General features: G+C 43.9%; 1 long non-coding RNA gene across 1 annotated transcript in view; it reads left to right on the top strand.

Annotated features, from left to right (window-relative positions):
- Positions 1–12,809, top strand: part of LOC146812248 (uncharacterized) — a 402,972-nt gene extending 390,163 nt beyond the window's left edge. Inside the window, exon 4 of the long non-coding RNA XR_014965885.1 lies at positions 12,682–12,809. This is a non-coding gene — a long non-coding RNA (uncharacterized LOC146812248). The remainder of the gene's footprint in view (positions 1–12,681) is intronic.
- The last annotated feature ends 379 nt before the right edge of the window (positions 12,810–13,188 follow it).

Below are 13,188 nucleotides of genomic sequence, written 5' to 3'. Positions count from 1 at the left end.
GCCCGCAGCTGCTGCAGCCAAGACAGGAATCTGACCCCCCACCATGAGAAGTGAACTCTCCCTGTATGTGAAATCATGACCTGTTTGCATTGTCCCCACACTTTATACCCCCATTTTGATTACTAGGTGCTGGTTTTCTGGCTCTGGTTATGTCTTGGGTTCTGCTAATCAGACCCATGCCTGTGCTCTGGGTAAAAGTACATGGTTAGGTATAATTTTAATTGGCAACAATAGGCCCCTGTAAGTCCCTAATATATAATAAGGCAAGGGGGAATCAAACTACCTATGTGTCCCTAGTATAAATAGGGCAGCGAGGATTAGAGGCCCAGTAGATTTTCTGCACTAGAGTGTGAACTGCCGTGGTGCCTGCTGTCATTTTAAAGGCCAGTCCTGGCTTGCTAGCAGCTTATAAATTGCATTTATATGTAAATTCAACTTTGGAATTAAAGTTACTTCCCAAGTAGTAATCTACCAAATGTTTACATATAAGTCATCCCTAAGGTCTCCATGGGTAGGGTGCCCTGTAAGTATAAGCAGCGACATTATAAAATATGTTTTATAAGCCCTGGTGAGGGAAAACCGCCAAATTCCCCCCACCCCCATTATAGAGAAAGATTTCCATAGGTTAACATTGGAATATTTTAATTAAGTATAAATATTGAATGGAGTGAGATGAAAATGTAATTCATTGTATCAAAATGCTGGTTATGATAAATCTAACAACTTGCCACTGTCAGGTTTATAATAACCGGTGGTAGCTACAAGTATAAAAATATGGTGGGGCGCTACGGCATCAAACTCACCATATACTGCTCACCCGGTGCGCACCTCCCTTTCAACCTAAAAATCTCAGGAGGGTGGGACCTGATACCTGTCCCAGACTAAAGGTAAAGGGTATTAGGGTGAGATCTGAGACCCAGTAGTTGTGTCGTGATTGCCATTAGGCAGGACACAAGAAAAAAGATGCAGCATGTACCAAAAAGGCCCCCAGTGGTGGACAATCCAAGGATTGGCTAGCAAAGGGGTGGGGGTAGAGGTGTACCCTGAAGAGGCCAGAGGATACACTGAGGCTACTTTAGTTTCCCTGGTTGGGGTGGAAATTGAAACACTGGCTGTCCTACATCCAAGCCTGGAGAAGTATAGACAAATGCCTAAAATCAATGGAATTGGGTGGAAGCTTTGACAGATAAAGGTGCCAATGTTTCTATGGTGGCTGCTATACTGGTCTCCCCATATGAAATGATACTTGGTTACAAATGCTGACAATGACGCTAAGCTCCATCCAATGGAGTTGGTAAGCTTAGAGTGGGGTTACTGGCCCAAAGAAGATGGTTGTGCCCCCTGCCATCCCAGTGGATTGTTATGTTATGTTATGTTATGTTATGTTATGTTAAATTTATAAAGTGCTCGGCTACTCAAAGTGTCCCGGCGCTTACTCCAGAACAAAAGTGAACTACACATACATCAGAAACTAAGAAAGCAATGTTTTAAGCTTTTTCCTAAAAAGCAATGGATCCTGAATGTCCCGGAGTGCCAATGGTAGCACATTCCAAGCCAGACCGGCTTTACGAGCAAAAGAGCTCAAGCCAAGACGTTGACGCTTAAACCTAGGAATCTGCATCAGCAGCTGGTCAGAAGAACGAAGCTGTCTACTAGGTCTATAGAAAACAAAACTCTTTTGAAGATAGGAAGGGCCTGACCCATACAGGGCCCAATGTACGATGGATAACATCTTAAATTTCAGCCGAGATTCAACTGGGAGCCAGTGCAGGCTGTGTAAATGGCTCCGGACACTATGTGTGGAAGAAAGGCCCAGAAGCAGTCTAGCTGCTGAATTTTGAACTACTTGCAGCTTTTTTACCAAATAACCTGGGCTACCAACCAAAATGGCATTGGCATAGTCCAATCGAGATAAAATCAAGTCCTGGACCACAGTTTCCTTGGCACTAACAGGCAAAAGAGGAAGAAACTTGTGCCGAAGCAGGTTCCTACCAGTTTCTTCACTTGTGTGGAAAAGTTCAGGTTTTCATCGAACCAGACACCAAGATTTTTTGCGGTGCCCTTACCTATAGGTGGACGGGGAAAACCCGGAGGTCACAGCCTTTCCCTAAAGTCCACTGGGAACGATCCATACAAAAGCACTTCAGATTTTTCTTCATTGCACTTCAGTTGTGCACTCACCAGCCAGTGGAACACGGCCGACAAACAGTGCCTTGCCACCTCAACCGAGTCGTCACCTTTCCCCCAAGAGAACAAGAGCTGAGTGTCATCAGCGTAGGCCATCACCTTAGCTTAGATTGTCTGCTAGGAAATTATCTGGATACTTCTGCATGGGCAGAAGATGCAAGGAAGGCTCATGCAGAAATGTTAGGTCTCCTTGGGTGGATGTCTGTTACCACTAGAACACAAGCAGCATATCAGGAAGTCACTGGTGTTTGGTGCTGAAATAGTGGACCAAGGCACTCATAGCAAGAGAAAGGGTAAGAAGTCTGCTAAGGCACCTTCAAAGAGGACGCTGAACTAGGGCAGAGTTCTCCTGAGGGAGGTGCCCTGGTGCCTGAGGAAGAATGTCAGATGAAGGAGCCTGGCCTGACCTGACAGAGCCCCTGAGTACAGGGGGCCCTCCAGAGAAGATATATGCCAGGGGCAAAAGACATGCCCAACTATTGAAGGCCTTAAGCAACAATCTGCAAGGCAGGAAGAGGGAGATAACAGTGACACCCATAAGATCTACTGGAAGATAAGCTTCTGTACACTGACACCAGGGACCTCTAAACAGGGGCAGCCAGGAGAGCGGTAGTCCCCCAGGTATACAGAGTTTACTCGGACAGTAGCATATGACATCACCCTAGCTGGACATCTAGGGCAAACCAAAACCTGGGCTATGATGGTTGCCCGTTTTTATTGGCCAAGATGTCTGAAAAAGTGAAGGAGTTTTGATGCTCCTGTGTCACTTGTCAAGCCAGTGGCAAGACATAGAAACAACCAAACACTCCCTTAATTCCACTTTAAGTGGTTGTGACTCCCTTTGAGAGGATAGAGATTGACATTGTTGGTCCTTTGACCCTTAAACTGCATCTGGGAACCGATTCTTTCTGGTGGTAGTGTCCCATGCATCTAGGTTGCCAGAGGCGAACCCCCTCGAGACTGTCACTGCCCCATCAATGGCAAAAGCCCTCCTTGGTATCTTCACCAGGTCGGGTTACCTAAAGAGGTGGTTTCTAATACGGGGACAATTTCATATCTGCATAACTAAAACCGTGTAGAATGAATGTGGAGTGAGCTACAAATTCACAAACACTATCACCCTAAAAAAATGGCTTAGTTGAAAGGTTCAACAAAACCATGAAAGGCATTATAATGGGCCTCTTTGAAAACTCAGAAGGAGATGGGTTGTCTCTTGTTTGCCTACAGAGAGGTGCCACAAAAAAGGGTTTGATTCAATCAATCAATCAGTACTTGTTGAGCCGGCTACTCACCCGTGATGCTCTCAAGGCACTGGGGGGAGTGAGGGGTGTTGCAGGTTTGAATCGATGCTGTGGTTGTGTCAAAGACGGGGAGAGCCTGATGTGGAGAGGCATGGCGTTCCAGGATTTGTAGCTAAGGTAGGAGAAGGATTTTCCTCGGATTTTGGTCTTGTGGATTTGAGGGATGGTGGCGAGGGCCAGTTGGGTGGAGCAGAGGTGTCTGGTGGGTACATGAAATGAGAGGCGGTGGTTCAGGTATGCTGGTCCAGCATCATGGAGGCGTTTGTAGGTGTGTGTGAGGAACTTGAAGGAGACACTTGTTGACTGGAAGCCAGTGGAGTTTTGAAGGGTGTTTGGAGATGTGGCTGCGGCGGGGGATGTTGATGGCCATTATGGCTGAGGCATTCCTCATGCAAGGATTCAGCCCTTTGAATGCTTGTTTGGCCATCCTGTAATGGGTCCTCTAAGTCTGGAAAGGGAAGGATGGGAGAAACCTCTCAAAGAACCCAAACAAGACATAGTGGACTATGCACTCGGCCTGAATTCATGCATGGCTGGGTATATGAAGAGCGAAATTAAACATTTGGAGGCCAGCCAGGAGCTTATCAAGAACTGGTACGACTAGATGTCAGCAGTGGTTGAGTACCAACAAGGTCAGTTGGTGTGGATGTTGGAGCCTGTGGCTCCCAGGGCCCTAAAGGGCAATTGGACTGAGCCCTACCCATTTTGGAGAAGCAAGGGGAAGTCACTTACTATAGGCATAATTATGACTGGAGCGGTCAATTGGACCACCATTGTCATGGTGGCAGTCCGACAACTACAGCACTGCGGGACCGCCCACAGTATTACCACTGTGGCAATCGGACCACCATGAGACTTCTGCAACCACCAATGAACTGAGTTCCCTGAGTTCCCTAGCCGTCCTGCAGTAGTCTGAGGGCCGCAATATGCTTAGTGGTGCCCTATGACTTTCCTCATGGACAGCCATGGACAGCCATGTCATGGAGGTTCTTACTCCATGTTACTACTGGTGGTGAGGAACGTCTTGCCCCCGCACATACGGGTGCATGCATGGGGGCATATGGTGTGCCCCCTGTTTTTTTTAACCGCCTGTTCCAGGATGGAATGGACTTTACAATCCATGCCATACTGGAACACTCTGTGGCTGGCCCATGGTGCTGCTTTTCTAAGGCTCTTCTATGAGCCTTTAAAAAGCAGCACCATGAGCCAGTCGCCACAGGACCGCCCACCAAATTTTGACTCGTAATCCAGCGGGCAGTGTGCGGACAACTGCTCTTTGCCACTCTACCAGGGCTGAGCTATGGGTTTACTATTTTAAATCCTAGGACCAACTTTATGGTATTGTGATAGTATTGCATGGTGAGGTCTAACCCCACACCACATAATATTCAACTTTTCTACAATCACAATCTACCCCACACTCACCACTATCATCAACCCTTCCATTACCATCGCCACCTCCCCATATTGCTGGAAAAATGCAGAAGGCAACACCCTATTGATGAAACAAACAGCAGACTCCATCATCCTCAGCAGCTACAGACTCATCTCACTCCTGCCATTTTCAACTAAAATCATTGAGAAAGCCATCAATAGCCAACTTGCAGACCACCTAGAACTTCATCAACTCCTAGACAGCTCTCACTTAGGCTTTCGCACCAGCCACAGCACAGAGACAGCCCTCATTGCGGCCACTGATCACCTCAGAAGCATTCTCAACCAAGGAGAAACAGCCGCACTCCTTCTCCTGGGCAATTCAGCTGTTTTTATTATGGTCTCCCACAAGTCACTCACTCATCAGAAAGCCTCAGCACTTGGGTTTTTCCAGAGCTAGCCCCGGGCGGATATCTTTCTTCCTCACGGACAGAACTCAATGAGTTAAACTTTCACCCTGCACCTCAGGACCCAAGAAACTAATTTGTGGAGTTTCACAAGGACCATCGCTCAGCCCTGCACTGTACTATTTACATGACACACCTCACAGACATCGTCAGAGCCCTAGGTATCAACATAGTATCCTACGCTGATGACACACAGGTCATCCTCTCTCTCACCAACTCAACCAACAGCACCATAACAAACTTTGCCAACTGCATGAGCTACTTCGCTGCCTGAATGAAAAACAACTGCCTTTGGTAAACATAGATATATCCAAAGTCCTTATCTTCAACAACAACCACTCCCCATGGGATGCCTTTTGGTGGCCCTCTGAACTTGGCTTCTACCCACCACTGCGGACCAAGGCAAGAACCTCAGTATTATCCTGGACCTCAAACGCTCCATGAGCAGACAGATCAACACCGTCTCCTCATCATGCTTCTACATCCTGCAAATGCTTTGCAAGTTTTTCAAGTGGATCCTTTTGAACACCAGAGGAACGGTCTCCCAGGCTCTTAACACAGGCAGACTTGAATACGGAAACACCCTTCACATGAAAACCACAGCCCATGTGCTACGCAAACTCCAAACCACCCACAATGCCACCACCTGACTCATCCTGAACATTCCGCAAAATAACCACATCTCTTCACACCTCAGATAGAAGAAGACCAAAAGCGGAGGATGCTTCTTATCATACCTCACTGCCAAGTCCTTGAACGATCTCCTGAAACACCTCAGAACCTCCGCCTCCCTCATGGACTTCTGAAGGAACCTCCAGACATGGTTCTTCCAGAAGAAACAGGCATGATGTCCTCCTCCTCCTCCCACAGGCCTGCCCTACTCAGCCCCTGAATACCCTCACAGGTGATTAGCTGTGGCCTACAAATTCACATAACATAACATAACTGGATGTTAAAAGATACTTTCTCATCAGAATAAGAGATATTGAGAAAATGTCTGATGAGCTTGTTTGATAGGAAAGGGAGCAATCCTTTTCAAACTTAATGGAATGAGCAAATATGAAAAGGGCCTGGTAAAGAAAAGCTGGTGAGTGCCAAACATTGTGTTTGCCCAAACACTTCATCCTTTAGAATGTGTGCTTCTGGGAAATCATGGCAGGTTGAACAGAAAATGTATGCTCTGTTTAACATTCTTGCAGGTTGGAAGATAAATAAAAAAAAATATGGATAGACTTTTACGGCTGTCAAGTTATTTTCCCTCATTCTGACATTTAGTTATTGGGTTAGGCAAACAAAGGATGGCTTGTTAAAGAAGTCATATTTGTCTATCACTGACAATGAACAATATCTGTTTCTGAGTTTCAAATTACACAGAAGTGAGATTCATATTGAATCACAGGGAAGAAAGGAGATACATTCTTGTAGTTACATGGAAGTTGATTTGCAAGGAAAGTGGTTTCCCCAAACTATGCTCCATGAAGTAGAAGGATTGTGATACCCATTGGGTGCTCTTCAGAGTGTGAACTATCGGCAAGAGTCAGATTGCCTTTTTCTGATGGGCTCCAATAGGTTAAGGAGCTCCTTGAGCGAGAGCCATGATGTTGATTGCTTCAGAATGTTATTGTCAACAAAGTTTTGACATGGTCTTCAGTATATTTACGTATCATGCTTCCTTGCTTCCTACTTTTTCATGTAGTTGAAATTAACTAGAATAATAGTTGAGGTGCAGAAAATAACCGCAGGGCATGTTGGCAATGAAACAAGATGTCTTTATGATTTTTAAAGATATTACTTTTGAATAAGGAGTTCATGAAGAACCACCTTGACATGATATCTGTGGAGGTAACATACTTGTTAAGAACACAAATTGATCAAGGGCACCGGTAAGTATTGGAGGAGGAGAAGGTATTGGTTGCCATCTACTGTTGTCTTAATAGGAGTAATAAAGGATCAAGCATATTTGGAAATTGATGGTAGCATATTCTGAATATTGAAAGTTCCTGTAGAATTATGATTAGCTAAGACAAATGTTTTCTATTTTTATTAAAAATAGAAAATGTGGTGTCATAAGTTTTCAAAATTAGAAAAAGCCATAGTGAGAAAGGCCACAGTATTTTAAAAGATCCATGAAGCTATCACAGTACATACCACTGAATATTTCCCCAACATTCAAGATTAATATGTTTTATCATGTTTTAGCAAAATAGAAATTGCAATACAGGATCGTCTAAGAGAGATGTGCATGTTATAAATGTGGATAAAACTTAATGATTGCACATATCAAATCCGATCTTAAGGAAAGTTCAGATGATTTTAAAAGAAACTTTAAAATAAAGAAAATTGGTATTTGAAATGTCAACAAATGAAGTGTTTTCCATTTTGTGGCGAGATTGTTAAATTTTCATCAAAGTCTAGAGTATCCGTGCATATTTAAAAACAATTCAAAATAAAACTCAAATAGTCAGATATAAATTACTGCAAGAACAACCTCCCAGTCCATGGATAGTTCTCTCAGAGCTGTAGAAGATCACATGTCTAGTTGATTAGAACCAACTAATATTGGTATTTAGAATCGGAATGGGTTTGAAAAACCTGTTAGGGATTTATATTGGCATTCATTAAAAAAGTTATGAAAATGTAGGCAATACATCAAAGTCTGTAGATTAAATGCGAGTGACATTGGCAAAAGGACGTTAAAAAGGAAAGCTGCATTCCACAAGAGCAAATGTCGACCGAGGTGATTGATCAAAGAAAGAGGATCTGTAAGAGAGAAAGCTGTAGTGTTCTGTTGGACATGGTATAGTGTTCCACATGTACAAATTACCAGTCATTCCCTTGAAGGCTGGCCTTTACACCCACGCCACAATCCTTCCAACACAGGTTTCATTGGTCAGGTGACCCTGCCAATAAAAGAGCCTGAGTGCATGTGCTTGAGGCCAGTTATCAGTACCACCACTATGTGTCCATGTGCATCATTGGTGTGACATGTGGGCTCAGGGCCCACAACACCACATTGGCGGTGAGCAGATTTGACCCCGCATGTTTGCTGCCATCAGCTGTGCAATAACTCGGTGGGAAATAGTACCCAGCACATGAGGCACCCCATGTCTGCAGAAAGCACAACAGCCCCTGGAGACGGGGGGAACCACCTCCCCACATGGAAGAGGAAAGAGAGGAGACTGTTTGTCTGAACAGTCGATACTCCCACTGCTGTCTGCCTCCTGAGGGCCTGCACGATTCTGCTGTCAGCGTGATAAGGTGAAGTCTGTGCCCAGAACCAAATGCACCCAGGATGCCCTCAGGGTGAAGTAAAGCCCAGAAATAAGCCTGGTCCTGCCACCCCTGAGGAAGACCGAGGACCCGGCCAGAGCAAACATCTGCCTGTCCATAGAGGAAATGTGGATAGTGTGTCATGGCGTCCGCAGTGGAAGTGTCAGCACCACTTACTGGGGAAAGTTGTGTGTGGTGGTCCTGACCAGGATTAGCATTGAGTGAAGACTGGGGCCATGCCAGCATGGCACACAGCCCTGCAGCATCAGCACTGAAAGACTGTCATTGCCTCATGCAGCAGCACCACCTAGCAGTTGTTGTGGTGCATCGCACCCAGCAACGTCAATGGATAAATGAAGCAGCCCCCATCAAGATAGGGATTTTGAAAGGGATATGTCGCCTGGCATTTTTAAAGAGCCCATAATGCCCCCCAGTCACCTGAGCACCATGCAGTGCATGAAGAAGATGCGGTGACCTGGCAAGAGGCACTCAGCTGTTAATATCATCTGTGGGGTACCATTTGCAGCACCCCACCAGCAGGGGAGGAGACTTTGGCTGCACCTGCTCCTAAGGACACCACGTCTGCACATTTCTCAGCAGCATGACCATCAGCATGAGGAAAGCTGCCACAGCATTGAGAAGAGCGACTGCAGTGCCACCTAGTGGCCATTCACATAAACTGCACCGAGCATATCCTCTCAAATAAAGACAGACTCGGTCATCTCTACCACATGGGTCCCAAGAAAACAGAAACCTAGGTTAGTGTTAAAGAGGCATTCTGAATGATATTACGTATACTGCTTTCAGTCCAGAATCAGCGTGTGAGAGCAGCCCAATCGTGAAACTCCATGTTTGTGTCTCCTCATAAAGTAGATTGCAAGGCAATGGCATGAACAGCTCGTGGTCAAATGAAATAGCTTCTGACTCAGTGGAAACCAGAATGCAGCACACACCCCTAGTGGCTGTCTGTCATTTCTGCAAGGAGGGGTGAGAGTGTGAACCTCTGCAGAGAGAGCCCCCAAGAAGCACAAAGGTGCCCCAGCCTGCGCAGCTGCCAAGAGTCCAGCAAAGCCAAGCCCAAAAGCAGCAAAGCCACAAGGCAGCAAGCCCAGGTAGCCAGCCAGCAAGCCTGCGAAAGGCACGAAGAGCACTGTGCACTGCAAGTGTGCCACCAGTAGCTATGTGACACCACTACAAGTGAAGCGAAAGTGCTGCATGGCCCGGATGAATGGCCACCACCACAAGAGAGATGAATGAGCACACAAGGTGCCAGCAGAAGGACCCCACAAAGAGACTGTCCCCTAGCCCACCACTGCCTAGCCGGCCATTCCCCACATAGAATGACGACCGTTGATCTGTCAGTGCGCATGTCGCACAAAGTGACCGACCTTGCCATGCATGCCTGCAGCTACGCAGGACCCAGTGCCAAAACGAAGTAGTCTCGAGGCATAACCCTCACCAAAATGGAAGATCTTCACTTAGTGTGATTCCAGTGTTTACAGCGGTATTCATTTAGTATTAAAATATAGTATTTATTTAGTATGCATGAAGACTATGTAGTATGCCCACAAGCCGAAATATGCAAATGAGGGAATACTAGTTCTACTCAACTACCCTTCAAATACATGATGAACACTTCAATTGATTGCTTAAAGAAGCCTAGTAGTATTCTAGAAGAATAGTATTTGAAGCTTAGTAGTATTTTGTTAGGGTTTATTTGCAGCTCTTGTGCTATTTCAAGAGCAAAATGAAGGCTAGTCTCATTGATTGTGACCACTGTTTGAAGACTAGTGGTATTCTTTGTGAGCAATATCTGAATACTAACGGCAATGATTGTGAATACTCAAGTAAGACTAGTAGAATTTAAAGTGAATGTTAATTGAACACAAGTCGCATTAATTCTGATTAATTTATAGTAATTTTATTCATTTGGTTGCTTGCACAAGGCTTCCTTTAATGATAGCTTTTGGGCAAAATTTTATGTGTTACATATCTTGGGAGTCAATGATTCTAATACGCCTGTTACAAACTCATTAGTCATGCATTTAGTAAGCATTTTATAATTTTGGTATGTGAGAAGACCAGAGCAAGAGATCGTAGGAGAAGCACAAAGCAAAGGAGCCAACCCAGACATATACAGGATTGTACCAGGAGACCCCTCCTCCTGCAAGTAGAGAGCCAGTTGAATTGTGAAGGACCTGAATGAATTCCCACTTGGTCCATGACAAGACAGGATCACCACCATTTGTTTTCAGGTTACCCAAAATGAGCAATTGTGCAAAATTCAATTAGTTGTCAGATAAAAAAATAATTGTTCAAATTCCTCATGTGTTGATTGTCCACCAGACTCCATTAACGTTAGAACTTATAAAAACAATTCACTAAACAGGTTTGTACAAGGCGTTTATGGCATTGACTTGTACATTTTTTTTTAAGGAAATGCAGTTGGACAGAAGTGTGTGATATGACATTTCAATGATATTTGCCTATGGAAGAGCTATTGGCTTTGCCAATGTTTTAGCCATGTTGTGCACTAGCTAGTGGTGTGGAGTGTTGCAATGTGGAGTTGCGACAAGTGGAAAAGAGTGTTGTAGAATGGATTGGCAGATAGTGTCATTTATTGGAGTGACAGAGTGGAGTCGCGTAGAGTGGTGTACAGTGGAGTGGCATAGAGCAGAGTTACTAATCTGTTGCTGCATAGTGGAAGTCCTTTTGTGAAGGTTGACGGGTCACCTTTCTGTAGCCTATTGCTGTATTAGAGTTTTAAAGTAGTACTAATGGAGTAAAACCTTCGCTAAGCCAGTGTCAACAACAATAAAAATGCCAAAATAATAAATGCAAAAATATGTCACAAAATGTGCTGCATTTGTCTACAAAATGTGCCTTTTCTTACCACATAATTTAGTCAACTACGCCCCATGATTTGGTCCTCTTCAGCTGCATAATTCCAGTGGCCCTCTCAGTTTTGCCAGACCCTACTTAAATTATTAGCCAGCAGTTTTCGTAAATTATTTGTAGCTGTAAGGTGGGGCATTTCTCTAGACATTCTTTTTCCAACATTTTGCTCTCAGTGGATATCCTAGATAAATTACACTCAGGCAATTTTAGATTCTCTCAAGTATATTATGCAGTCATTGTCTGACTAAATTGTGACTTTTGTGTCAAATGTGAAACAGTTAGCTGCCTAAGCTCTGTTCGAGTAAATATAGCTTGGTCTTTTATAGCACTCTATAGGGTTTGCAACATCTCTTCGTCAGTGTGAGGATATTCCTTAAAGAAAGGGCCAAAAATAAGATGGGAGGAAAGAACAAGAAGAAGATATCCTGCAAAATGGAAACCAAATGTTAAAGATTGCCCCTGCTCCAGCTAAAGCAGAAAGGATCCTTATCAGCAGCATTTATATCAAACTCCACTGACATCCCTAATATTTGTCAAACAACTTACATCTTGCTTTGCTCTAGAAATTTTAACCCCAAAGCAGTCACTCCATAGAAGGCTCTCTGTGGAAGCAAGATTAGGATGTAGGAAATATTCAATATTTGTCCTGGACCAGACCTAACGAAACCTACAGGGCACATAAATTCTAATATGTTACCTTTCATGAGTTGTATAAAATCCTTGCACTATTCCAGGGAGTGAAGAATATACATACTGATTCATTGGAAGGCAATACATTTCGCTTTTTGTAGCTTGTATCCTGGATACCAATTGGGTGTTAAAAATCACATTTTTATGCAATGGTATATGCTGTACCATCTCAAAACATTTTTCAGGTTTTACAATTTTTTTTTCATTGTCTTAGCAAAATATCTCTCTTGATGGTTTGCTTTCTGATTTAAATGCACCATGTGGATGTTTATACTGTAATTTCAATTTGATAGTTTTAAGTCATGCACCTAATGAGTAAACCCAGTCATTTGTCCTGATGCGAAGTAATTTGTGTAATGCATTTATGAGGAGATTGAATGTGTCAGCTTGTTAAATGCATTTGTCTCACTTATTAGACTAAATGAAGTTAGCAAAATAGATGAAAATTGCATTGTGACTGATTTCATATCTAAAGTGTCATTTTTACTTTTCAGGTTATAAGGGAAAAAAACAGACTACGCCTTTGTTTGCTTACAGTTAATCATGATTAATGTAACACGAAGAGAACACAAGAAGCTTCCTGTCAGACAGCGTGGCAAATCAAGGCGTAATGTGTGACAGCTGCAGTCATACGAAGCAGAGCACAGGTGTCAGACGTCTCATTTTGGGTTCGTAGAAAATAAATGTGTACTACTATGACAGAAACCTTTGGCCTTCCTAGTCATAAGGAAAAAGTGGTGCTAAAGTTTATCTTCATGGAATGGTGTGGGATAGAAATCCAGATTTGGCTGTGGACTAGATTTGGTGATATCATTGCAAAATCATTAGAACAGTTAAGCTGCTCAGTATAGACCAGAGGTTTTCAAACTGGAGGGGGGCCTTCTGAGGGGAAGAGAGCTGTACTTCTCAACATTCTTAACAGTACATACAATTACATACCATACAATAACAGCCTACAACATACCATACTGTAAAATGACAGGCCATACCACACCACACCA

The sequence above is a fragment of the Triturus cristatus genome, chromosome 7, assembly GCF_964204655.1.
Source record: "Triturus cristatus chromosome 7, aTriCri1.1, whole genome shotgun sequence".
Classification (NCBI taxonomy): domain Eukaryota; kingdom Metazoa; phylum Chordata; class Amphibia; order Caudata; family Salamandridae; genus Triturus; species Triturus cristatus.
The sequence above is the reverse complement of the archived record's forward strand: the minus strand, read 5'-3'. Positions and strand labels throughout refer to the sequence as shown.